The sequence below is a fragment of the Mesoplodon densirostris genome, chromosome 10 (genome assembly GCF_025265405.1).
Source record: "Mesoplodon densirostris isolate mMesDen1 chromosome 10, mMesDen1 primary haplotype, whole genome shotgun sequence".
Taxonomy (NCBI): domain Eukaryota; kingdom Metazoa; phylum Chordata; class Mammalia; order Artiodactyla; family Ziphiidae; genus Mesoplodon; species Mesoplodon densirostris.
Window position 1 is genome coordinate 56,799,224 of NC_082670.1, and position 25,306 is coordinate 56,824,529.

General features: G+C 44.3%; 1 protein-coding gene across 2 annotated transcripts in view; it reads right to left on the bottom strand.

Moving 5' to 3' along the window:
* OSBPL10 (oxysterol binding protein like 10) overlaps positions 1–25,306 on the bottom strand; it is a 294,376-nt gene that overhangs the window by 156,346 nt on the left and 112,724 nt on the right. The gene's annotated exons all lie outside the window — the stretch shown is intronic.

Genomic DNA, 25,306 nt, shown 5'->3' on the forward strand with positions numbered 1-25,306 from the left:
TTAGAAAAATCAGTGCTGGGAATGTTGATAGTTGTTAAATCTTTCTACTGAATTTTAAAAATCCATTTTAGAAGTCAAAGTACACTTTTTTCATGGAATAAGGTGGTCAGAGGGAGCAACTTTACTCCTTTTGGTGATGTTGAACCATACTCTGAAGTTTGCAATTTGCCTTTAACAAATATTAGCAACCAGATGGTTAGCCATGATTCCTCCTTTGTTTGGACTGTCAATTGGAAACAGTTTGTGCCTTGTTGGTTATTTGCGAGAAGTGAAAAGAAACAGCATCAAAATACAACCTCGAAGTGAGTATACCTCAATTTATAAATGAGGCTATTGCCAAATACGACTACTATCCTTCATGAAATGTAAAATTATACCTTCACCAGTTGTAATGATTGAAATTTTCCTCAGTGTTTTTCTATAATAATCATGAGCCAAAAACAACTCTCTAATCTTGTAATGCCAACTGATTTAGGAGCTTTTTAGTACTAAGCATATAATAAATTGTCAAGAAATATTTTTTGTCTTTGGATGTTAACTATAACATGTCCTGTGAGTATAAATTCCTAAATATTATTTTTAAATAAACACTAGTTTGTACCAAAAGAAATGAATTATAATTTTACATTCATAAAAAAAAAGTAAAACTACAAGCTAACAAAAGAAAAGGTAGGAGAAAAGTTATGTAACATGTAGAAAAGCATTTCTTAACCAAGACCAAAAGAGTAAATCACAAGTTGAACAATTTGATGGATTTGACTACATTATAGGTAAGAGTTTCTATTCAACAAGGACACTGTAGACAAAAATCACAAGTGTGACTGGGAGAAGACAGATTAATACCTAGAATATAAAAGGAGCTCCTAGAAAAAGAAATCGGAAAACACAGCAAAAAATTCGGGCAAAGGATAAGAATAGGCAATATACAGGAGATTCATGAATGGGTAATAATATATCAAGGTAATCAGAGAAATACAAATTACAATCACCAGGAGATTGTATACCCACCAGATTTGCCAAAATTAAAGAGTAAAACGTCCCCAAATAATGGCAAGGATGCAAAGATACTGGAACCCCTTGCATTGCTAGTTAGAGGGTAGACTGGTGCAGCCATTTTGGTGGCAGTAAAGCAGAATTTAGTGAAAATATATATGTATGTTCCCTATGATCCTCAAATTTTCTGCTGGGCAGGTACCCAATAAATATGCTCCCAGTCACATGTATACAGAGGGATAGATACAAGGATGCTCCCAGGTGATGAAGGTGGGGAGTCTGAGGCAATGTAGGTGTACAGCAGTAAGAGTCTGTCTAAATAAAAAGTAGACTCTTCATACAATAATACACATGCATCAGCTAGAAGTCATGACTTAGAGGTATGTAGAGCAACACTGATAAAACATACTGCTGAGTTAGAAAAGTTTAAGAAGAAAATGATAAGACCAGCAGGACAATACCACTTAGGTAAGTTCAAAACACATACAACAAGGCAAACAAAGACACGTACGTATGCCAGGAATTAATGCTGACTGGGGAATGGGAGCCAGGAATAAAGAAAAATAATTATAAGAGTTTCTTTAAAAAATTTTTAAGAGAAGGACTTGTTTTGACTGATGAGTTTACCATGATCCAGTAATGATGGTTATAACTTTAATTACAAGTATATTTATAATAGTTAACACTTACATGACACCCACTATGTGCCATGAACTGTTTTAAGTATTATATACACACCTTAAATCATTTTTATAATTTATAATAAAAGATTTAATAAATCTTTAAATAATGTAAATCTTTAAAATAAAAATTTATAATAAATCTGTATGATACTATGAGGTAGATCTATCGTTTCCATTTCAGAAATAAGACACAGAAAGATTCAGCATCTTTCTTTGGGTCACACAGCTAGTAAACAATGGAGCTGGGAGTCAAGTCCAAGCGAGCTGCCTCCATGGCTCATTACATTGCACTTGCTAGAGTGATTCACCCACTTCAACTGAGGTCTGAAAAAGTCACCACAACTCTTTATAACCATAACTAATAGCTTCATTAGCATTTGGAGGGAAAAAAATCCTTTATAGTATCAAAGCCCCGTAAGCGTGCCAATTCTCAAATACTCAAACTCAAATACTCAAGCTCTTTAAGGCGAAAATACATGGATTTAAATTTTTTAAATCAATTATCCATAATAATAGGGGCAATGGTATATCTACAGATATCAAGGATAAAATGCAGCTCACACCCCTCGTAGCACTTAGTGTGTTTTACCCATGGGTGGTCTGTCCATGCTTCACTGTCCTCCCTAGACTGTGACCTCCCCCAGGCGAGGGACTGCATCCAGCCACTGTGTACCCTGTGGAATCTGACACAGGCCTCACCTCGCAAGTGCTACGAATGCAGTAAATGAGAGCAATGAATCCCCTCAACCTCAATTTTAACCACTGGTTACACCACTGCTCCCTCCCTGGAAACCTAATTTTAAAAATACCAACAATGACTCAAAGGAAAGGGAAATATCCCTCTCCTTTTCCAAGAGGCAGAAGAGTCTGGAAAAGACACACCACCCCCACTTAATTATATCCAAGCCCAAAATGTTCAAAAAGCAACCTGGTACAGTTTCAACCAACACACATACCTGAGAGATTCAACAGGTATTTATTGAGCACCTACTATGTGCTAGGCACCGCTCTAGGCAATAGAGATAAAACAGTGAACTAAACAGACAAGTATGCCTGTCCTTATGGGAGTGGCATTCTGGGGAGGCAAAGAGAAAGATAGACTTAAAATATAAAGTGTTTTAGATAATATATAATAATCTAAAGCAGGAATAATAGACAAAAGTAATACAAAACAGGGATAGACAAAAGTGGGAGGGCTTACCAATTTTAGACAGGTGGCCAGGGAAGCCCTCATGAGAAGGTGACATTTGATTTAAAGACCTGAGTAAAGCAAAGGAGTGAGCCATGCTCTGACAACTGGGGAACAGCATTGTAGGTAGAAACTCAACAGGTGCAAAAGTCCTGGGATAGGAGTCCAACCTGGCACGTTTGAGCAAGGAGGACAACATGGCCGGGATGAAGTGAGCAAGGCACAGAGCAGTAAGAGATGAGGTCAGAGAGGTAACGACTAGAAAGATGAGCTCCTGAATTAGACATTACAGACAATGGCCAGGCAAGCCAGAGTACCTGGTCTAACCTGGGGCTGATTCAGATGCTCAGAAAGATGAGCAAATGAGAACAACGGGTTCCAGCAAGCTTTTCTCCTCAGGGCCATATTCAGGCATTCACTTGTTATTTGCATACAATTTATATATGTCTACATAGCACAGATCATCTCTACTGGATCATTTTCATGGTTAAATTGTACTGCCTTGCAGATGGGCACTTCATGATTTATTCCCTTCCCTATTTCCTCTCACATCTCAATATCATCGAACTAGAAGATACTTTATGCCAGAAATGAATCACAGAACAAAAGGAGACTGCATGCCAAGGGATTCTATAAATGATCACTCCATAACATGGCAGAAAGGGGGCTCTTATTTTATGTTTAAACTTCCATCACTTACCAGTGGGTCAACCCAGCCACAGGGACGGAAGTCCTGTGCAATTCTAAGACAGAACATTTTAAGAAGCAAATGTGATTTTCCTACAATCCATAACTCATCTCTGACAGACGCACTCCTATCTACTTAGAGATCATTATCTCCTCCCCAAATGCTCAGGCACAAAAGCAGGAAGCTCAAAAGGGCACTCTTACTTGTGTTTCAAAATGCCTTCCACAGAAAAAAAATTAAATCACACCACTGTCAAGATGCCTCAGCTGCATGCAGAATCCTACAGGATCCGTGGAATAAATCCCACTTGAAATTACTTATTTCAAGTTTGGTATTACTGATGAAGTTAAGACAGAAATGCAGGATTTGCTAATAACTCAGGGAATCTCGGTAAATAGCACCTTACCAACCCACATGGTGGGAGGTGGGGTGGTAGCAACAGGAAGCTGCAATTTTCCTAAAATTTTATATCTGACCAGAACCTTTGAAGCTATTGATATTTGCCCTCGGGCCTCCTCTTTCCTGCTGGACTTGTTATCTGCATGTAACACACAAAGGTAGGTATTCTGCACTTATGTAACCCCTCCCTATTTCTCCCTAAGGCACTTCTTGCCAAAGAGAAACAAACCACAGGTTCACAAGCTCTTATGCTAAAACTAAGCTAAGCTTATTTTTAAAACACTAAGGAATTTATTTGTGTCTAGGATTTTTAACAATCCAGACACAAGACTTGACAAGTATACAGAGCCAACAAGATTTTTTCCCTCTACAACTGATTTCTGGACCACAAAGGAAAAAACCTGACTCATTCTCAGATCTCTCAATTTTTATCCAAGAATTTAAGATGGGAGTCATTAGAAGTATAAGCGGTTTAAGGACTAGGCCCTGTCACTCCAATCACTGAAATTTGCAGAAGCTGGCCCAGCAAATGAGTATCTGGCAAAGCAAAAAAGCTCGTAGGACTCCCAGTGGGTGCCAGTAATTTCCATGCAGAAAGTCTGTGATGGAGTCATTAGAAACAGCCCAGAAAAGGTTGTAAGTGACCAGCCCGAAGCCCATCTTTTTCTCACCCCAAGAAATGTAAACAGGAGGTCAGTTGTAAATGTCATATTGTATGTGAGGATTTTTGCAATGTCCAACCTTAGGGTATCAGGTAGCAGAGTTAGAAAAGCTCTAGTGGATGTTCTCAATGTCCTCAATTTAACCAAGTAATCGGATTTCCCACCACTTTCCATTCCTTCCATCCACCGTCCAGCACAGCGGGTACAAACTGCTCATGGCTCACAGTCCACCACCCACCCCTGCAGTGATGCCTGCACACTTCTGCCCACCAGCAGAGCTGGGGGTCCACAAACAGCCAAGTGGATTTTTTTTTTTTTTTTTTAGAAGATGTTGTTGGTAGGAGTTTATTAATTTATTTATTTATTTTTGCTGTGTTGGGTCTTCATTTCTGTGCGAGGGCTTTCTCTAGTTGTGGCAAGTGGGGGCCACTCTTCATCGCGGTGGGCAGGCCTCTCACTATTGCGGCCTCTCTTGTTGCGGAGCACAGGCTCCAGACGCGCAGGCTCAGTAGTTGTGGCTCACGGGCCTAGTTGCTCCGCGGCATGTGGGATCCTCCCAGACCAGGGCTCGAACCCGTGTCCCCTGCATTAGCAGGCAGATTCTCAACCACTGCGCCACCAGGGAAGCCCCAGCCAAGTGGATTTAGTCCCTACTCTGTTGATGTTGGTGTACGCATTACTTTAACGGCCTAACTTACACAGTAAACTGACAAAATATAACTACGAAAAATAATTCCAATGTATTGAGGCAGGAGATAGGTGGGCTCCAGGTTAGGCATTTACAATCAGCCTCCTGTTTGCACTACGAAATAGAAATAACAACAGAAACAGGGTAAATAGCTGGACTTTGTGTCCTGTGGACACTTTAAGATAACAGTCATGGCAGGGACAGAGAGGGGCTAAACCCTGTCTGAGTAAAAGATCAAGAGGTCACATACTTCCCATCCTTAGGGGCAAGGGAGATACTGCACATGTGCAGAAAGGCTCCTCGGGGGTCACAAAGGAGGGGGAACCACTCCATAATACATGATGCCAAGGCCCCCCATAGGCCTCTGGGCTGGAATCCATCTTGGAAAAAAGTTGCACACAGGGCTTCCCTGGTGGCGCAGTGGTTGAGAGTCTGCCTGCCAATGCAGGGGACACGGGTTCGTGCCCCGGTCCGGGAAGATCCCACATGCCGCGGAGCGGCTAGGCCCGTGAGCCATGGCCGCTGAGCATGCGTGTCCGGAGCCCGTGCTCCGCAACGGGAAAGGTTGCAACAGTGAGAGGCCCGCGTACCGCAAAAAAAGTTGCACACGCATGTCGGAGAGGGTCCTTGGGCAGGTCACGTGTGGAAAAAGAAACCAGATAATTGGCCAAAGGTAAACAAAGACCCGGAAAAACTGCCCTATATAAATGATTTAACTGCCTCTTCACTGCACTCCTCCTGATTAGGGGGGACGCCCACACCCTTTCTCTCCTGGTGTATATCTCTGCCTTGCTTCTGTCTTAACTGAAACTGTTTCTCTGTGTGCTCCCCCACTTGTTGTGCTCTGTTTCTAATAATAAACTTTGTACCTGTTTTTACAGTTTCTGCCTCCTTGAGATATGCATTTTTCAATGGAGGCAAGAGCTACAGGAAATTTGCTTCTAGCCTCTAGCCCTTGCTGGTCTAAGTGGCTAGGATTCCTGGTTTTCATCCAGGCTACCCAGATTCAATTGCTGGGAAGGGAACTAAGATCTCACTTCAAGCCACCACACACTGCCGCCTCTCCAAGATCAGTATGATGAATTCTTTATGAAATCATAAAGTCTCTATGAAACTAAGCTGGATGACTTGGAAAATGTCAATAAAAGTTGAGTTGCTAAAAACTGCTGTTCAATTAGATGTGGTCATGATAACTGTAAAAGACTAGAAACCATTTCGAAAAATCTAGAAGGATTCTGTAACCAGTTTGCCCTGTTCTTTAAAGAAACCAAAACAGAAGATTATAGGTGATACGTTACAGATATGCTTTCTACAGGGGAGAAGATGCAGACTTTCCACCAGTAAACCCATGCTTAGTGAAAGGGCCTTGGACCTAAATCTAAAGACTGGTGAGTGAGGGAGAACAATCAAGATGGCGGAGTAGTAGAACATGAAGCTCATTCCCTCCCACAGAGACTGGTGAGTGAGGATTTTAAGTTAAAATGACATACATGCTTAAGATTATGATTCCTAGCTTTAGCCAACTGGTTTGTGGGGTTTTTTTGATACTGTAAGTTAAATGGGTTTTTTTTAATTGAAGGATAGTTAATTTACGTGGTGTTAGCTTCAAGTGTATAGCAAAGTGATTCAGTTATATATAAATATATTATATGTATTCTTTTTCTGATTCTTTTCCCTTATAGATTATTGCAAGATACTGAGTATAGTTCCCTGTGCTATACCGCAGGTCCTTGGTGGTTATCTATTTTATATTTAGTAGTGTGTATATAATAATCCCAAACTCCTATTTTATCCCACCAACCCTTTCTCCTTTGGTAACCATAAGTTGGTTTTCTCTGTCTGTGAGTCTATTTTTATTTCATAAATAAGTTCATTTGTGTCATTTTTTAGATTCCACTGATAAGTGATATCATATGATATTTGTCTTTGTCTGACTTACTTCACTAAGTATGATCATCTCTAGGTCCATCCATGTTGCTGCAAATGGCATTATTTCATTCTTTTTTATGGCTGAGTAGCATTCCATCGTATATATGTACCACATCTTCTTTATCCATTCATCTATCGATGGACATTTAGGTTGCTTCCATGTTTTGGCTATTGTAAACAGTGCTGCAATGAACACTGGGGTGCAGATGTCTTCTCAAATGATAGTTTTCTCCAGATGTATGCCCAGGAGTGGGATTGCAGGATCATATGGTAACTTTATTTTTAGTTTTTAAGAAACTTCCATACTGTTCTCCATAGTTAGCCAACTGATTTTTATCAAGGGACAGTGTCTCCAAATCATCAGCTAAGAGAACTTCTCCTGGAGTGTCAGCCCTGGAGTGAAACCCTGTTCTCCAGTGAGTGAGCTGCAAGATAGCAGTTTCCATGAATTTACCAGTGCAAACACTGGCTTGGCCAAGAGCTTCTGGGCTCATCACAGGGGAGGTGGTATTGGCTCCAGGTTTCTATACCTGGGCAGGTCAGCTGTATGTTAATACTCAGGGGACAGGGAGGAAGATGGCCTGATCCTCACAGGAAATGTGGATGCAAAGCTGTTGGGTGTTACAGACACACAATAGGTCCTTCTAGGACTCAAAGTGCTTCTGAGCTAATATGTCACTGTTACAACAGACTCGAGGGCACATGAAGGGGAAAGTTAAACTCTGATCGCTCCCTGCATGATAGTACTCAAGAGATTTTTCCTCATTCCTTACTGTCTCCAGAGACTCCAGTACCTGTTGAAGAGTCCAAATCATTCATTTTTTAAAAGAGGGTTTTGTCTTGTATTAAAATCTAATTGGATTCCTACAGTTTTAACAGACTTAGTGACTTTAACAGATCAACTGGCTTAATTCCACCAAAATGAATAATAGAGGAGAAAAAAGAGGTTAAGGGCACTGGGACAAATACATGACCTTCACTTGGAACCTGGCTGAGAAAATCCCCTATGATCAGATACCATCAATTCTGGATATTCCTGAAGCTTTGAAAGACAAAGAAGCAGTGGCCACCAAAAGAGAGATAGGGGATGTGGAAGTGACATGTGTCAGATACAGGTGTGTCCTGCCTTACATCCTCCCAGCCCACCTTTCGATTCCAGCAGTTTCTGAGGTGACCAGCTGTGCACAGATGTTAGTATCAGCCTTGGCTGCACTATTTAAAACCTCCTACTTTCTGACCTGGGGCTGTTCTATGGGAGCCAATTCAAAAAGTCAATGGGAATGAACCTGTCTTGACAGGTTCAAGAGCAAACTTGGAAGTACAAGAGAGAATTAACACGCCCATGGGGCAACCCTTGATCAGTGGGTGTTGGCAGCCAGTGGATAAATAATCCCATCTTCCAGACCTGGGGCAGAGAATTCTGAAGCACATTCCTACAAGGGCGACCAGTGATTCTGCTTTAATCGCCCACAGCGGTAACCAGCACAAAAACCCGCCCTTTTGGTTGCCTTTGTCAATTTCCATATTTCCCTCTTGCTGGTCTCCCTAACTCCAAAATCCTGCACCCAAGCCTTCATCTCTCAGGCTCTGCCCTCTGGGAGAATCCACCTAAAACAATAGGTACTACACATTGTTACACAGGGTGCCAGACAGTAGCCAAAATGGTACGCTTGCTTTAATCTGTCATCAGAGCTGATATTTGCTGGTCCCTCCTCTTTTCTTTTCCATCCAGATTTACTCTTCTAGGCTGAAGTTCCATAAGCATGATGTCAAATTTCATTTCCTCCTCAAATCTTTCAAGAGTTCTATCAAGGAATATAGAGAGAAATTTCCAGACAAGGGCCCAATCTAGACCCTGTGAATAGAATATAACTGATTAAAAAGTTCATGGCAGGATATCTCCAGGATGTGGGGAGTCACACATCTAATGGTCCACAGTCGCTGGCAGCCCTGGACCCTCAGATGTGAGCCAAACAAAGAAGGCAGACCCTCTCTGAGGCAATGACAGGGACTCTAGAGTCTGGGGCTATGGAACTAAGATCCGCTGACAGGCAGAGCAGTAAAAGAATGTTTTACCCCATGAGCAGTTGTGACAAGACCAATGAGATTCCGTCTTCTATTTTATACCATACACAGAAGATGCTGAACTAGGACTCCTGTAACAAAGCACCAATCACCCTCTAATGGGCAAAAGAGGCCCCATGTATTATCTTCGGGATTGCAACCAAAATCAATGTAAAGCAGAGAAGTGCTATGCAGGCACTTCTTGCAACCAAAATCAATATAAAGCAGAGAAGTGCTATGCAGGCAGCAAAATGTGTGGGTTCCATCAGAGAGCTGCCAGGGTCTAAGTGGTCTGCCTCAATCTATGTATTTTACAACCTAGGGAGTGAGGAGTAAGATCAGTGCCTCACCCAGAAGAACTGAAAACAGGTACTCAAACAAATTCACATCCACATCCACAAATATTCACAGCAGTACTATTCACAAGAGCCAAAAGGTAGAAACAACTCAAATCTCCATCCACTGATGAATGGACAAACTACAGCATAACATACAATGGAATATTATTCAGCCATAAAAAGAAATGATCAGATGTGCTCCAATGTGGTTGAACCTCAAAAACATGATGCTGGATGAAAGAAGCCAGACAACAAAAGTCACATATTGTATGATTCCACTTATAAGAACTATCCAAAACAGGTAAAACCGTAGAACAGAAAGCAGATTGGTGGTTTCCAGGGGCTCGGGGAAGTAAGTGCCTCAGGAGTTTATTTTGGGGTGATGGAAATGTTCTGGAACAAGATGGAAGATGGAAGTGGTGGATGCACAGCATTGTGGATGTACTAAATGTCACCAAATTGTCCATTTTAAAATGGTTACTTTAGGGACTTCCCTGGCGGTCAAGTGGTTAAGACTCCACACTTCCAATGCAGGGGCCACAGGTCCGATCCCTGGTCAGGGAACTAAGATCCCACATGCCTCGAGGCATGGCCAAAAACATAAAATTAAAAAAATAAAATAAAGTGGTTATTTTATGATACTTGAATTTCACCTCGGTTTTTAAAAAATGAAGAAAAAAAAGGATCAATGCCTTAAGAATCAGAGAACCCTCCACAGAAAATTCTAACATAATCTGTGTCTGTCAGCCTCTCCCCATGTCCTCCTACTCATCCTGAAAGCAATTCTTCTCTTTTTTCCATGTATATGGAACTTTACTTTATTATAAGGCTGGTCTTATTTCCCCTTAATGCAGGCAGAACTATACACCCAGGGCCACTGGCTAAAAACTGGGAGGCATTTCTAAACAACAGCTCAAGTTTTCTTAGTAAAATAGGAAGTCAGTCAACCAACACAGGAGTAAAAAACTATTTGCACAAACTATCACAAATTGTTAACAGCGGAAGTTCTACAGTGGTGAGACCACATTGTTCTTTCTTCTATTTTCCAAACTTTGTTACATCCCATTACATTACTTCTATAATCAAAAAAGTTAAACTAACAAATAAATTATATCGTTCTGGAATTGCCTTCTAAGGTAGACTGTATTACACACAGAGTAGAACTCAGTAGGAAGCAGTTCTCACTTCACCCAGAGATGCTGCCAGGCCCACACAATCACTCCCTCAAGTCCAGATGTGAAATTCTCTACTGGTCCAGGTGCCCCAGAAAGAGGGAGGTGTGGCAAACCTGTCAGTGCCGCAGGCAGGCCCTCTCAGTCCCATTGTTGCCCCATTTACAGTTTGCATGGCTCATCCGAGCATCACTTATTGACTTCGAGAAGGATCCTGCACACCTGAGGTCAAGGCCTTGGGAAGATGAGATGTGCACCTTGCAGAGGGCAAATCTGAGGCCACTGAACAATGATACAGTGAAGAAATGGCTGTTTTTAAAATCCTACTTGAAACAATTCCTCTAATGCTCTTGGCTAAATATAAACATCCTGCTTTCTCACCTTCCTCGGGGCAAACCTCAATGCTTTTTCCCAATCACCCTTCTTCCTGCAGCTTCTGTTGCCACTGAGCACTCCCACCTTTCAAAGCCTCCGGAAGATGAACCCTCCCCAGGCCCCTCCTGCATCTGCGGCAGGGCACATATCATCTTTCTCACCAAAGTCTTCTAGTTATCTTCCACCACCCAGCTGTGGGTGAACCCTGAGGGCCAATCCGCAGCTCTGTGCATGTACCTTTCTCTACAAAGGGCTTTTTCTCACTGTATCTTCAATTGCTGCCTTTTCTCAGAGGAATTACAAATGCTCACTGTCAGCCCTTAAACTACAGATTTCCAGTCATCTATAAAATGCCTTCCCTTGAACTTATTTACAAAACAGAAACAGTCACAGATGTAGAAAACAAAATTATGGTTACCACGGGGGAAAGGGGGCGGGGTAGGGATAAATTGGGAGATTGGGACTGACATATACACACTACTATATATAAAACAGAGAACCAACAAGGACCCACTGTATAGCACAGGGAACTCTACTCAATACTCTGTAATGACCTATATGGGAAAAGAATCTAAGAAAGAGTGGATATATGTGTATGTATAACTGATTCCCTTTGCTGTACAGCAGAAACTAACACAACATTGTAAATCAACTATACTCCAATAAAGATTTTTTTTCAATGCCTGCCTTCACTCAAAGGACCCCCTCCCTGCCCCGTTTCCACCCCCACCCTGCCCCGTTTCCACCCCCACCCCCTTTTTAAAGACTTTTTTGATGTGGACCATTTTAAAAGTATTTTTATTGAATTTGTTACAATATTGCTTCTGTTTATGTTTTGGTTTTCTGGCCAGGAGGCATGTGGGATCTTTGCTTCCCAACGAGGGATCGAACCCTCATCCCCTACATTGGAAGGGGAAGTCTTAACCACTGGACTACTAGGGAAGTACTCCCCCCTCTGCCCCCCGGCTTTCTTATTACATCATCTGCCCACAGGCTGGCTTCTCCCGGCCCAAACCCCACTCACAAGTCATCCTAAATCCTCCCCACTCTATTTCTCACACTCTGGTAACCATTCCTGTCTAGTTTTCCCTGTTCAGAGCTGTCCATTCCTGTCCCACTCCAGGCCACCACCCCAGTCCACGTCTGTGCTGACCACCAAAGAAGTCCTCCAAAGGGGTGATCAGAACTGGGCTTCTGCGGAGCGGCTGGGCCCGTGAGCCATGGTCGCTGAGCCTGCGCGTCCGGAGCCTGTGCTCCGCAACGGGAGAGGCCACAACAGTGAGAGGCCCGCGTACCGCAAAAAAAAAAAAAAAAAAAAAAAGAACTGGGCTTCTCCCACACGGAACTGTGCACATTCTGAGATAACAAAACTGTGTCCAGTCAGGAAATTGGAAATCTCTCAGGGGAAATTTTATGTGGAAAACTGGTTAAATGCAGGATGGAAGAGCAGAAAGAACCACCAGGGAAGGGTGAGGCATCCTGGAGGTTCGTGTAATCTCTAGGTTACCTCTAGGGCTGAAGGGATCCTGGGGAGAGGGGTGGAAGCAGCACCCAGAAGGGGCTGGACTTCGTGGGTGGGGCTGGCCGGGGCCCATGCCCACCCTCCTTGGCCCCGCCCACGCTGCTTCCACACACACACCCCCACCCCCACTGACTGAACCTGCCCGACGGAACCCAGAGCAAGTCATCCCATAAAGGCCTTCCTTACACACAGCCAAGCAGGCAAGTTTGCGCCCTACAAGATTATTCAGAACCAGCGTTTACATGCCAGGGCACCTGCCCTAAAGGTTTGGTGTTTGCTTGTTAGGCCCTGAGCATGGTGTGCTTCTAGAGACTCTGGCATAATTCTCTGTTACTTTTTTCTCCAGGTCTTTAACCCTCCATCCTACCTCTTGCTGAACCGCCTGCCCTTTCTCAGGGTCACACTTCATTTTGTCTTCCTGCTGTTGCTATTTGCTCTTCCTGCAAGAATTTCACATTCCCCCAACCGCTTGTTCAAATATGGACATAGGGCAGGTACAAGGTCATGGTTAAAAACATGATACAACTCTCATTCCAAACATGAAGATCACAAGTTCCATTAGGCTGGTTCCAATTCCAGCCAGAGACATTTTTCCTCAGTTCTTTTTTAAAACTCATGCTCCACCATTCTCAAATCTCCTACTGTGTTTAAAACAAAAAGAAGCCTACATTTTAAAGAACAACTAGTTCCCATGCCAAAGCCCATCCTCTTAATGGTGCTTTTGTCCCAGAATCAGTGGGAGCAACGCCTGACCCCCTACATGCCCACTCCATGCTGTCACCTCTCTGCCCAGGTTTCAGGATTAACACAGGAAAAGCTGGGGAGCATTTCTAGCCAAAAGCCAAGGATGCCAGTCCATCTAAAAGCATGGCAAAATGGTCTGCAATATTTTCTCCCACATTTAAATGGGGCTGGATAAAAGGTACACCCTGGTTCTCTTCTTTATTTCATCATATCCCTGATCATGATATAGACAGTCTATCATTAGGAAAGGTTGCAGGTAACAAAACTGACTGATAGTGGCCTGAACTTTATAACCCTTTTTACTACTCAGCAATAAGTTCAGAGTTGGGTGGACCCAGAGTCCACACCTCTGCTCAGCCACTCTCTGTGTAGTGGCTTTGGCCCAAAGCACAAGCCCTCATGGTGACAAACTGGCTGCCACTACTCCAGGTGCCATGTCAACACACGTGGGTATCCAGGGAAATGAGACCAAGGGACTTCCTTCTGTAGCTTTCTCCTTTTACCAGAATCAAAACATTCCCCTTTTGCCCCCAGCAGCCCCCTCTCCAAGCCCCACTGGTCAGAATGGGTCTCATGACCATCCCCCTAGCAACAGGAGGGGCTGGTGGGCGAGTACTTGGCCATGAGGGGCTCAGACCAAGCACAATTCATCCCTGGGCCCAAGACCACTGGCTGTGGAGCAAATCAGGGGTCCAGTGGCAAGAACAAACAAGGAATGGCTATTGGGTTGGCATCCAACAGCTACTGTCACGGGCAGTCTCCCCAGAATCATGTTTCTAGGCTGCTTGAAAGAAAGAACACACTTCGAGTACAGAAGAGCATGGCAGAATTCTCTTCGTTAGGCTTTCACGGCTATTCTCACCTACCTCAAAGTCATCGAGGAAGCAGCCAGGGCTAAATAAGAGATAAGTATTATTCCCTCATTTAATTGACCTGGTATATGACAGACATGTACTAGGCTCAACAAATGCCTCAGAAATAAAGGAAGGGGAAAACAAATACACTACCTTCTTGTCTTCCAGAACATACCAGGACAAATTCAGTGGAAATGTTGAACTTCCGGTTCACTTTCACCATCTCAGAAAAAGTTAAAAGAGCTCCCAAGCCTGTCTGGCTCCATTTTCTCAGTGATGAGATAAGCATTTTTGGCATCACATCTGTGACATCCACCATATCTGCCCCCTAAGCTCAGACCTCACTGACCCCATAGCCTCCTGATCCTGAGTCCTTTGGTCTTTCTAGGGCACAGAACCTCCACTCACACTGTTTCCTTTATCTGCCACCCTCCTCCCATGCCCACTCTGGCCCTTCTCTGCTCACTAAATGCCAACTCATCCTGCTAGAATCAGATGCCCAAAATCTCCTCTGACCCCCCAGATAGACCAGGTGGGCCCCTCCTTTGGGACTGCACAGCACTGGGTTTGTATTTCAACCAGAAATGTTTGTTCTGGATTATAGTTTATTGGAGTAGCCATCAAATCCCACACTAAACTGTCTCAAAACAGCAGCCACGTGGAATTTATCTTCTTAACCCTGGTGCTGGGAGACATATCTAGCATATATACAGTAGCAGTCCAAAGAAGTGTTTTTGTTTGCTTTTTTTTGTTTGTTTGTTTTACATCAAGGGTATTTACCGCTGACAAGAAGTTCTTGAAATCTCCATGTTCAGCTTCTCTCTGTTTCTTCCTCCCTTTCTACAGTCTTTTACTGCTATTCAAAGGCTCAGTTCCCAGGACACGTTAAACTGTAAAAATGGCCATGATCCTTGGCACTTTCCCCCATCAGGAGGGGGGTCTGTCTCCCTGCCACCCGAATCTGCTTGGCCTTGTGATGTGCTCTGACCTATAAACGCAATGGAAGTGACATTGCCTGTTCCACACCCAGGCTTCAAGAGGCCTTTCAGTTTCTGTTCTTGCTACTTTGGGGACCCTGCCCAGCCACGTGCGACCCGGAGTGGCCTGCTAGAGGATGAGATATATTCTTTGACCCTCACCCTAACTGCACAGCCAACAGCCAGCCAACCACCAGCCATGTGAGGGAGGCAATCCAGGAATACCAGGCCCAACCCGCCTGCCAGGTGACTGCAGACACATAAGCAAGCCCAAAGAGAGCCACTGAGCCGCCCAGTTCAGACAAGAAGAAAAGCCCAGCCTAACTGTAAGCTGAATAAAGTGGTGGTGACTTTAAGACATTAAGTTTCAGGATGTTTGTTATTGGTTACACAGAAGGAGACAACTAGTACATGAGACCTGAGGATGAATTTGTAACACTGAAAGCTGGATAGGATCTGAGAATACCTTCTAGTCCGAATCTGTCTTTTTAAAAGGAGAATCGAGGCCCAGAGAAGCTGAACAATTAACTCCAAGCACACAGAGACATGACTAGGAGACTACCTTATTCTAGGTCTCACTGGCCTTACCACTTCATATCACAGATAAACCAGGCCTTTCTCTACATCCAGGGGTCTATTATGTACTCAAAAACCGCTCACCAGGAGATTATTAACAGAATTATGACAAATGCATTCATTACATGCCATGCAGCTGGGTTTTTTTAAAGACAGATTCACCCAGTGGCATAGAAAGATTTCCAAGACTATCATGTGACAAGTACAAACAAAACAATACAAAAGCAACTTTGTAAAATTCAAAACAGTTTATAAAAGAGGGCCTCATTTCCCTTCCTTGTTGAAAAGAGTGCCTAAAATGTTGACTTTGCAGGATCAGAAAGGAACAGAGGGCAGAGAGCAAGGGGGCGGCAGAGAACTTCGAACACATAAAAAAGCAAATCTACTTTCTGTCCATTCCCAAATTAAAATAAGTGTGTGGGGGCTTCCCTGGTGGCACAGTGGTTGGGAGTCCGCCTGCCAATGCAGGGGACACGGGTTCGTGCCCCAGTCCGGGAAGATCCCACATGCCGCGGAGCGGCTGGGCCCGTGAGCCATGGCCGCTGAGCCTGCGCGTCCGGAGCCTGTGCTCCGCAACGGGAGAGGCCACAACAGTGAGAGGCCCGCGTACCACAAAAAAAAAAAAGTGTGTGAGAGAGAGAAATGTGCTTCCTTCTTTTCCCACAGAAACACACGGAGGTCCACAGGAGACCTCCCCCCAGGTCACCCTCATGGCACCTTGAGCACAGAAAGCTGGCAATTATACTACTCATCATCATCATAATTATGATATGAATAGCTACTTTCATTAAGCCTCTCTGAAAGTAGTCATTTACTTATCATGCAAAATCTCTGCAAAACGCAAGAGGGGAAGGGCTCCACCTATGTTACAGAATAAGAAACCGAGGTACAAAAGAAAGCAAACAACTCAAGGTCAAGGCCCACAGTAGCACCACCAAAACACCCACCCTACCCCACCACCCGGTCTCCTGACTCTCAGAGCTGAGCTGCCCCAGCTCACGGGCTGTGTCTGCACATCATCCGATACATGAGATGAGGGGAAACTAACAACATGAAGACTCACATGGGCTTCAAAAGCCAGCAAATCAAAGCAGCCATCTGAGGTGGGTAGCTGAAGCTGTGTCAAGTCCTCATGAGAGCCCGCATGCCCCAACCAAAAAGGATAAAAATAAATAACATAAAGAGAGACCTCCTCAAGTTTGGCTGTTCTGGACTGTGCATCCACTGGGGGAAAGAATATTTATGGTGTCAAAACGTGCAGAAACCCCTGTGCCTTGGGAGCCTAGACCACACTGTCCCAAGGGAGACATGAAGGGGAGCTGATGAGTAAATGCGTCCCTCACCCCCCTCCTCAGTTCTCGGGACCCCATTTACCTTTGATGACCAGGGGTGGGGGGACAGGCGAGGGCCTCCCTCTGCCTCGGCCCACAGTGGGATGAGGCAGGAGGAGGTGCCACCGGGGGTCCTCACGGCGGCCAAGTGGCTGCAGCCCATCAGGAGGCCCAGAGCCCCCAGCCAGTGCCCAGCACGGCTCACACACATGCCGTCAAGCTTCAGCCTCCAGCAAACATTCTGTCTTTTCTCTGTCCATCAGTGCAGCGCAGAGCGTGGGGGAAATTAAACTTCAGAAACACGTGCCAGGTGCCACCGCCTCTTCTCAGATTTGTGCAGAATCCTGGCTAAGGGGGTCCAAGGCTGCAAAGTGTGGGGTCCCCTTCATTTTATGGCTGGGCCTGGGGACCGGCCCAGTGGAGAAGGACAGCGAGTGCATCCTTGCTCCACTGCTAAAATCTCTCTCAGTTCCTTGCTGCATCCCTCACGGGGTAGGGGACGGGGGGAGCAGCCCAGGAAATCTCAAGACGTGACGGATGAGCTGTCTCACACCTGGCAAGAGAGCAAGGTCTCTCCCAAAAGCAAAGGCTCAAGTGCACAGCAGCCCCACTGGCCTGGCTGCTCCCTGTCCACTGAAGTAGTTTCCCAGCAGCCCCGGGTCCAAAAGAGGCTCAGATGAAGAAGCAAAGGTGTGGGGATGGCTTCTGGTCTCACCTCTGTCATGTCCTAGGCCTGGGGCCGCTGGACCTTCCTGAGCCTCAGTTTCCTCATCTATGAAATGGAGATGACACCTACCTCATAGGACTGTTGGGAGAATTATATGAGGCAATAGTTCTCAACTAGGGGTGATGTCCCCCCAAACCCTCCTCTCCGACCAAGAAGCATTTGCAGAGTCCGGAGAGTTTTTTGGGAGTTACTGGTGGTGAGAGTGCTTCTAGCACTCTCTAGTGAGTGGAGGCCTGGGATGCTGCTGAGTGTCCTACGACGCTCAGGAAACCCCTCACAGCGAAGAATGATGCAGCCAAAGATGGCAACAATGCTGAGGCTGAGAAACCCTGGTACCACATGATTTGCACGGAAGGAACTTAGCAACTACAGGGCACCGCTTATCACTGTTATTATGAGGGAAGAACATGTTCTTGTGGCATCTGAACAAACAATTTCCATGGGACAAAAACAGTTTCCTGTTGTCATTCTTGCTTTTTACCTCAATAAATGATGAGGATCTAGGAACTTGGAGCTTCTACGCTATAAGCTGTAAAGGAGAGAGCACCAGGGAGAGTCTAATGCACACAGTAGGTGGTTAATAAATGCCTGCTGTCTAGTGCACAAAGGAAAGAGCTTTGGAATCCAAAGAGGTATGCAGGCCTGCCAAGTAGCAGGGCTGAAGGGGGATAAAAAGAAGATGCCATAGGGCTTCCCTGGTGGTGCAGTGGTTGGGAGTCCACCTGCCGATGCAGGGGACACGGGTTCGTGCCCCGGTCTGGAAAGATCCCACATGCCGCGGAGCGGCTGGGCCCGTGAGCCATGGCCGCTGAGCATGCGCATCCAGAGCCTGTGCTCCGCAACGGGAGAGGCCACAGCAGTGAGAGGCCCGCGTAACAGCAAAAAAAAAAAAAAAAAAAAAAAAAAAAAAAAAGAAGAAGATGCCAGAAAGAGAAGCTGCCAAGTAGATGAACGATAAAGAAATACCTTAAATACAGGTATCAGCATCGGCAAACTTTTCCAGCTGCCGACCTGGCCAAGGAGGGTTCAGAGGGAAGAGAGATCCTGAAGGCAGATGCCAACCTACTAATGGAACTCAGGGTTCATTGAAAATGTCCCTGTGTCCTAACTCCAGTGGGCTTCATCATAACCTCTCCAGATGGGTGTCAAGGAGTCTGTGGGGGGGCTTTAAAAGCAGCTGAGAGTATGGGACTTCCCTGGCGGTGCAGTGGTTAAGACTCCATGCTTCCACTGCAGGGGGCACAGGTTCAATCCCTGGTCGGGGAACTAAGATCCTGCATGCCACACAGCGTGGCCAGGAAAAAAAAGTAGCTAAGAGTAGAAGTTGATGAGGGTAAAGTTTGTGGTAGAGATATAGGATCATCAAACCTGCAGCACGGGCAAGAGAGGTTGGGGGTGTAGGTGCCTAGCAGAACCAAAAAACTACAGATCAGTGTTAGACAGTCACCTTGAGGACCCAAGTCCGATGGGTGGGTGGGTAAATGGAGGGGTCCAGCCCAGAACTGACTCCACTGATACTAACCCAAAACCACTCAATTAACTTTCCAAGTATTTTCATTTCCCTACATTAACACATTAAAGATCTATTACTTACAAAATCTTTCTTCCCTTCTTGGGCTGAGAAGTATCAATTTTCTTCTTCCACATTTCAAGAAGTACCCCGTGTTCTGTTCCTAGGTACCAGAGACAAGTAAAACATCTCTGCTCACCCTGCCAGCCCAATTCCTGCAGCAGGGGTCCCAGACATGGCGAGGCAGCCTCGTCCACTGGCTTCAGGGTATCAGAGACCTGGGTTCAAAATCCAGCCCTTTACCAGATATGTGACTCAAGGGAGTTATTTATAATCTCTCAGGGTTTTTTTTTTTTCTTTTTTTTGCGGTACGCGGGCATCTCACTGCTGTGGCCTCTCCCGTTGTGGAGCACAGGCTCCGGACACGCAGGCTCAGCGGCCGTGGCTCACGGGCCCAGCCGCTCCGCGGCATGTGGGATCCTCCCAGACCGGGGCGCGAACCCGCGTCCCCTCAATCGGCAGGCGGACTCTCAACCACTGCACCACCAGGGAAGCCCTCTCTCAGGGTTTTGTTATCCTCGTTCTCTTTTAGGAAACTAAAACGAACTTGTAAGCATCTTTTAAAGAATAAATGAAATAATGTCTATTAAAGTACTTACAACCGTGCCTAGCATTTTGATCAGTTGTGATAGCTACTGGCATAATAATTTTATATACTACAATATAGTGATATAAAATATTGCTATTGAAATAGACTCACAGACTTAGAGAATGAATTTATGATTACTTGGGGGGAAGGGTGGTGGGGAAGGATAGTTAGGGAGTTTGGGATTGACATGTACACGCTACTATATTTTACATGGAGGGCTTCCCTAGTGGTACAGTGGTTAAGAATCCACCTGCCAATGCAGGAGACATGGGTTCGAGCCCTGGTCTGGGAAGATCCCACATGCCGCGGAGCAACTAAGCCCGTGTGCCACAACTACTGAGCCTGCACTCTAGAGCCTGCGAGCCACAACTACTGAGCCCGTGTGCCACAACTACTGAAGCCCGTGTGCCTAGAGCCTGTGCTCCACAACAAGAGAAGCTGCCGCAATGAGAAGCCCGTGCACTGCAATAAAGAGTAGCCCCCGCTCGCTGCAACTAGAGAAAGCCCGTGTGCAGCAACGAAGACCCAATGCAGCCAAAAATAAATAAATAAAATAAATTTATGTAAAAAATAATAATAAAAATAAAATGGATAACCAACAAGGACCTACTGTACAGCACAGGGAATGCTGCTCAATAATCTGTAATAACCTAAATGGGAAAAGAATCTGAAAAAGAATAGATGCATGTATATGTATAACTGAATCACTTTGCTATACACCTGAAACTAACACTACATTGCTAATCAACTATACTCCAATATAAAATAAAAAGTTAAAAAAAAAAAAATATCATTATTATTGGTCATCCACAACCTTCTTTCACGGTATGTAAATTATATGTCATTAAAAAAAATTTTTTTTAAAGATAAATGCCGAAGTTACACATGGAAGGGGCTAGAGAGGTTGCCCACCTTCAGTCGGAGGTAGTTTATCACTGGCTTGCTCCCCCTTCTTTTCTAAGTCTCCGTCACCCATAATTCATCCTCCTCCCTGCTCTTCAAAGCCCAGTATTCTAACCAGTTCTCCATATTAGCCTGACTGCAATGACCCTATCATGCCTCCTTTCCCCAAATTATCTTTAATTCTCAGAAAACCACCGAGCTCCTTGGTGGCTAGTCTCAGCTAGATAATGGCAAGTGAAAAATTACTTTCTTTAAAAGTCATACTAATATTAAAAAGAAAAGAAAAAAGGAATGAAAAATGGGACTTCCCTGGCGGTCTAATGTTTAAGACTCTGCGCTTCTACCGCAGGGGGCATGGGTTCGATCCCTGGTTGGGGAAAGAAGATCCCACATGCCGCACAGCGCAGCCAAAAAAAAAAGAATGAAAAAATCATACTAATATATAAATGACTTATAGAAAATTTCTCCCAAGGAATATATGTTTTTTTAAAGAATAGGATCTTGTTTTCAAAAGTGTTAGACTATACTTGATTTTTTAAAATTTTTTACAGGGAAATAATTTCAAACTTAAAGTTGCACACACCAAAAGAAAAACTCCTGTGTACCCTTTAGTCAGTTTCACCAATTACCATTTTATCCCATTTATCATTTGTTCCCTCTCTTTTCTCTCCCCAATACACGGGTGCACGCACGTGCACACACACACAAGTGTAATTATAAGACATATTAAAATTTTTTCCTAAACCATTTGAGTGAGGGTTACATGCATCTTGGCCTTTTGCCCTTAAATATTAACTACTTCAGGGTGTCTTTCCTAAAAACAAGGATATTTCCTTACATAACCACAAAACATTTATCAGCTACCTTTATCTAACCCACGATCCATTATCTAATTTTGTCAATACAGACTCAAATCCAGTTTAAGGTCAGGTATTGTACTGAGTTGTCATGTCTCTAGGCTCATTTAATCTGGAATATTTCTACAGCCTTCTTGATCTTTCAAGATATTGACATTTTTAAAGAATACAGCATACGTGGGATATATTTCTGAGTAGGAATACCTTAAAATCTTCAATTGTTTTCTAGTCTCCGACCTTGTTATTTCTTCTAGAACTTATGGCTACCTGACAGTACCTATCTGTTGACTGTCTTCCCCGAAAAAGTGTAAGCTCCATGTAGCCACTCTCCATGGAATCACCATGTCCCCAGAGCCAGAATGTCATGGCACCCAAGCACTCAGGGTTTGTTGAATACTCTTCCCAAGTTGGCCTCCTTCTAAACTTCTCTCCCAATGTCAGCAAAACAGCGACCAGACCGTGAACAGTGACCCCAACTGTATGCCTGGATTCTCCTGTCCTTAGAGTGTTCATTCATACTTGCCTACAATGAAGTGTAGGAAATGTCCTCAGACCAAGACTTGTTTATCCTGCCTCCAATCAAAACTCCTCAAAGAGGCCTCACAATATAAAACCATCCACCAATATTCTAGAGAGAAACAGCAACTCAACTGCTTATTCTAGAACAAAGCCCTATATATACAGATAAAAGGTGGAATAAATGAGTTCAACGGAATCAAAACTGTACCCTTATTTTTTCCTAAAAAATTTTAAAAATCTGAAGGTCCCCTTGGCCTAAGATCATCCTCCTTGGTAGCGCTAGTACTTCCCTTTTGGGCAAGGCAGGCAGCCTAATTTTAAAATTATGCTTGAGAATGTAGGCAAAATTGTTGCACTTAACTAAGGCAATAAAAACTCCCCAAACTATCGTTTTAATAAAGACTGTTTTTAAATTGTGTTTTATTTACTTAATTTGATGGTGTGTTTCAGAGAGTGATGTTTTACACTTAGTTTTAAGTACCCAAAAGGTAATTATCTGTGAAAAATTCTAGAAGAAAAATGGCACTGCGCTCAATATAACATGAAAGTAAAATTGCCCAACAACAGAAAACAGGAAGATGGAGCCAAGAAGAGTAAATCCTCCGATGGGCATGTCCAGCTTTACTTACTGGGAGTGTTTAGGAAGCTCAAACCCATCGTATGAGATTCCCCCAAAGACTTGCCACTTAGGAACACAGACAGGACCCTGTGATGCTCTGCTTCTCAACCTGGGGCATTTTTTACCTGAGGGTCTCAGTGGGAGATGAGCATCTTGCTTTTTTTTTTTTAATTTATTTATTTTTGGCTGCGTTGGGTCTTCGTTGCTACGTCTGGGCTTTCTCTAGTTGTGGCAAGCAGGGGCTACTCTTTGTTGTGGTGCACAGGTTTCTCACTGCAGAGGCTTCTCTTATTGTGGAGCATGGGCTCTAGGCACGTGGGCTTCAGTAGTTGTGGCACGCAGGCTCAGCAGTTGTGGCTTGCAGGCTCTAGAGCTCAGGCTCCATAGCTGTAGTGCACGGGCTTAGTTGCTCCACGGCATGTGGGATCTTCCTGGACCAGGGCTCGAACCTGTGTCCCCTGCATTGGCAGGTGGATTCTCAACCACTGTGCCACCAGGGAAGTCCCAAATATCTTGCTTTTTACCCAAAAATTTGGGTAAAGAAATAAAACATTTAAAATATTAAATCAGGCTAGTATACTGTACAGTAAGAAGGATGAGCTGAATTTTTTTGAGACACAGGCAATTTCTAAAAATGTTATCAGGTAGGCAGCACAAACCCCCTTCAAACTCCAGTGGAGAAGCTCTGTTCACAGAACCCCACACCCAGATGCAGGCTCCCTGCTCCTCAGCCTATCGCCCCAGCACCGAAGGCTTCAGCAGAAGAAGAGGGAGCCACGTTCACACTTCATCACAGTTCGATTCAAATAAGGGAGGGGGGGAAGGAACACTTCCCCCAAAGAGCATTAAACTTTAAACACCCCAAACCGTATCAAGTAAAATCAATTTTGAGAAACAAGACTAGAAGCTTCATCTGAATTGGCAGGAATCTGGAATTATTGAATATCTTTAAGGACATTTGGTTTTAAGACCTTCAAGGAGAGAATATAAAGAGAAGCAGGTTAATCAGTGACTGGGGAAGAGCTTCTGTCTGCAGATAAAGGGTCAACTTGACAGTAGCCTGAGTGAGCACAGCACTTTGCCAAACAGCCTCAGCAATGCTTTTTAAAAAGGAAAACTTTTACAAAGTTAAATGTTAACCATTTGAGTAACTACTATATGTGTACATGTCAATGCACAACATGAAAATTTCAAAAAGTATCAAAGGGTACAGCTAAACCCCTACTTTCTTTCAACTCTAAATCCCCAGTTTCCCCCTTCCCTCCCAGGGGCAACCACTGTTACAAGGCCCTTATGTTTCCTTCCAAAGACTGTGTGTGGTGTGTATCTCTATTTGCTCTGTTTGTTGTTTGTTTTGACTGGTTGACTGGTTCCACAATGGTACACCTTCTCCACCCTTTTTTCCCCTTAAACTTTCCATCTATTTTAATGTTGGCTATTTAAACAGGTAAAAAATTTCTCTTCTGGGAACTCCCTGGCGATCCAATGGATAGGACTCGGCGCTTTCACTGCCGTGGACCCGGGTTCAATCTCTGGTTGGGGAACTAAGATCCCGCAAGCTGTGTGGTGCACCCAGAAAAACAAATTTCTCTTCTGATTATCTTAGAGACTCATTTATCAGAAATACCCCGTGTTGCAAGCCGTGCATACAGTCTTGGGCAGTCTTTTCCCAGGGAGATTGCCTCATGAGGTCCAACTTGGCAGGGTCCTCCTGCCAGCCCAGCACCCCTTATGGAAACTAACTCAGCATCTGGCTCTACAGTAAGAGCATGACAGACGTTAACTCACTGAAACCTCACCACAACCCACAGTTCGATCTTCACATCGATAACTGTCATCCCCCTTTCACAGATGAGGCACTGAGGCTCAGACAGTAACTCGTCCCAAGTGGCACTAGAGGACAGGTTATGAAGCAGGTGGCAGGCCACCCCACAGCCTCAGAAAATGAGACTGGAACCACTGGCCACAAGACCACACAATATGAAAAACACCAAACTGGTTCAGTCGGGATTATTCTCGAACTTTCTGATGCATGGGGAATATAATCCTTTGGGCAGTCTAGCCAACCTTGTCGGGGAATGCGTCATTACAATCAGGTTTGGGAGGAGGTTCTTAGCCTCTAGTCCTGAGTGATCCATCTTCAGGTGGAACCCACTCTACAACCAAGTTACCTGTCAACACAGATGTTCTGGCAGAGCTGGAAGAGTTCATGCTATTAAAAGAACTGATGTTTGTGAAGTACTTAATGTCATTTCATCCTAAAAACCATCCTGTATGGTTGATGCCCATTATTTTGCCCCATTTACAGAGGTTAAGAGAGATTAAGTTACTCTAGACA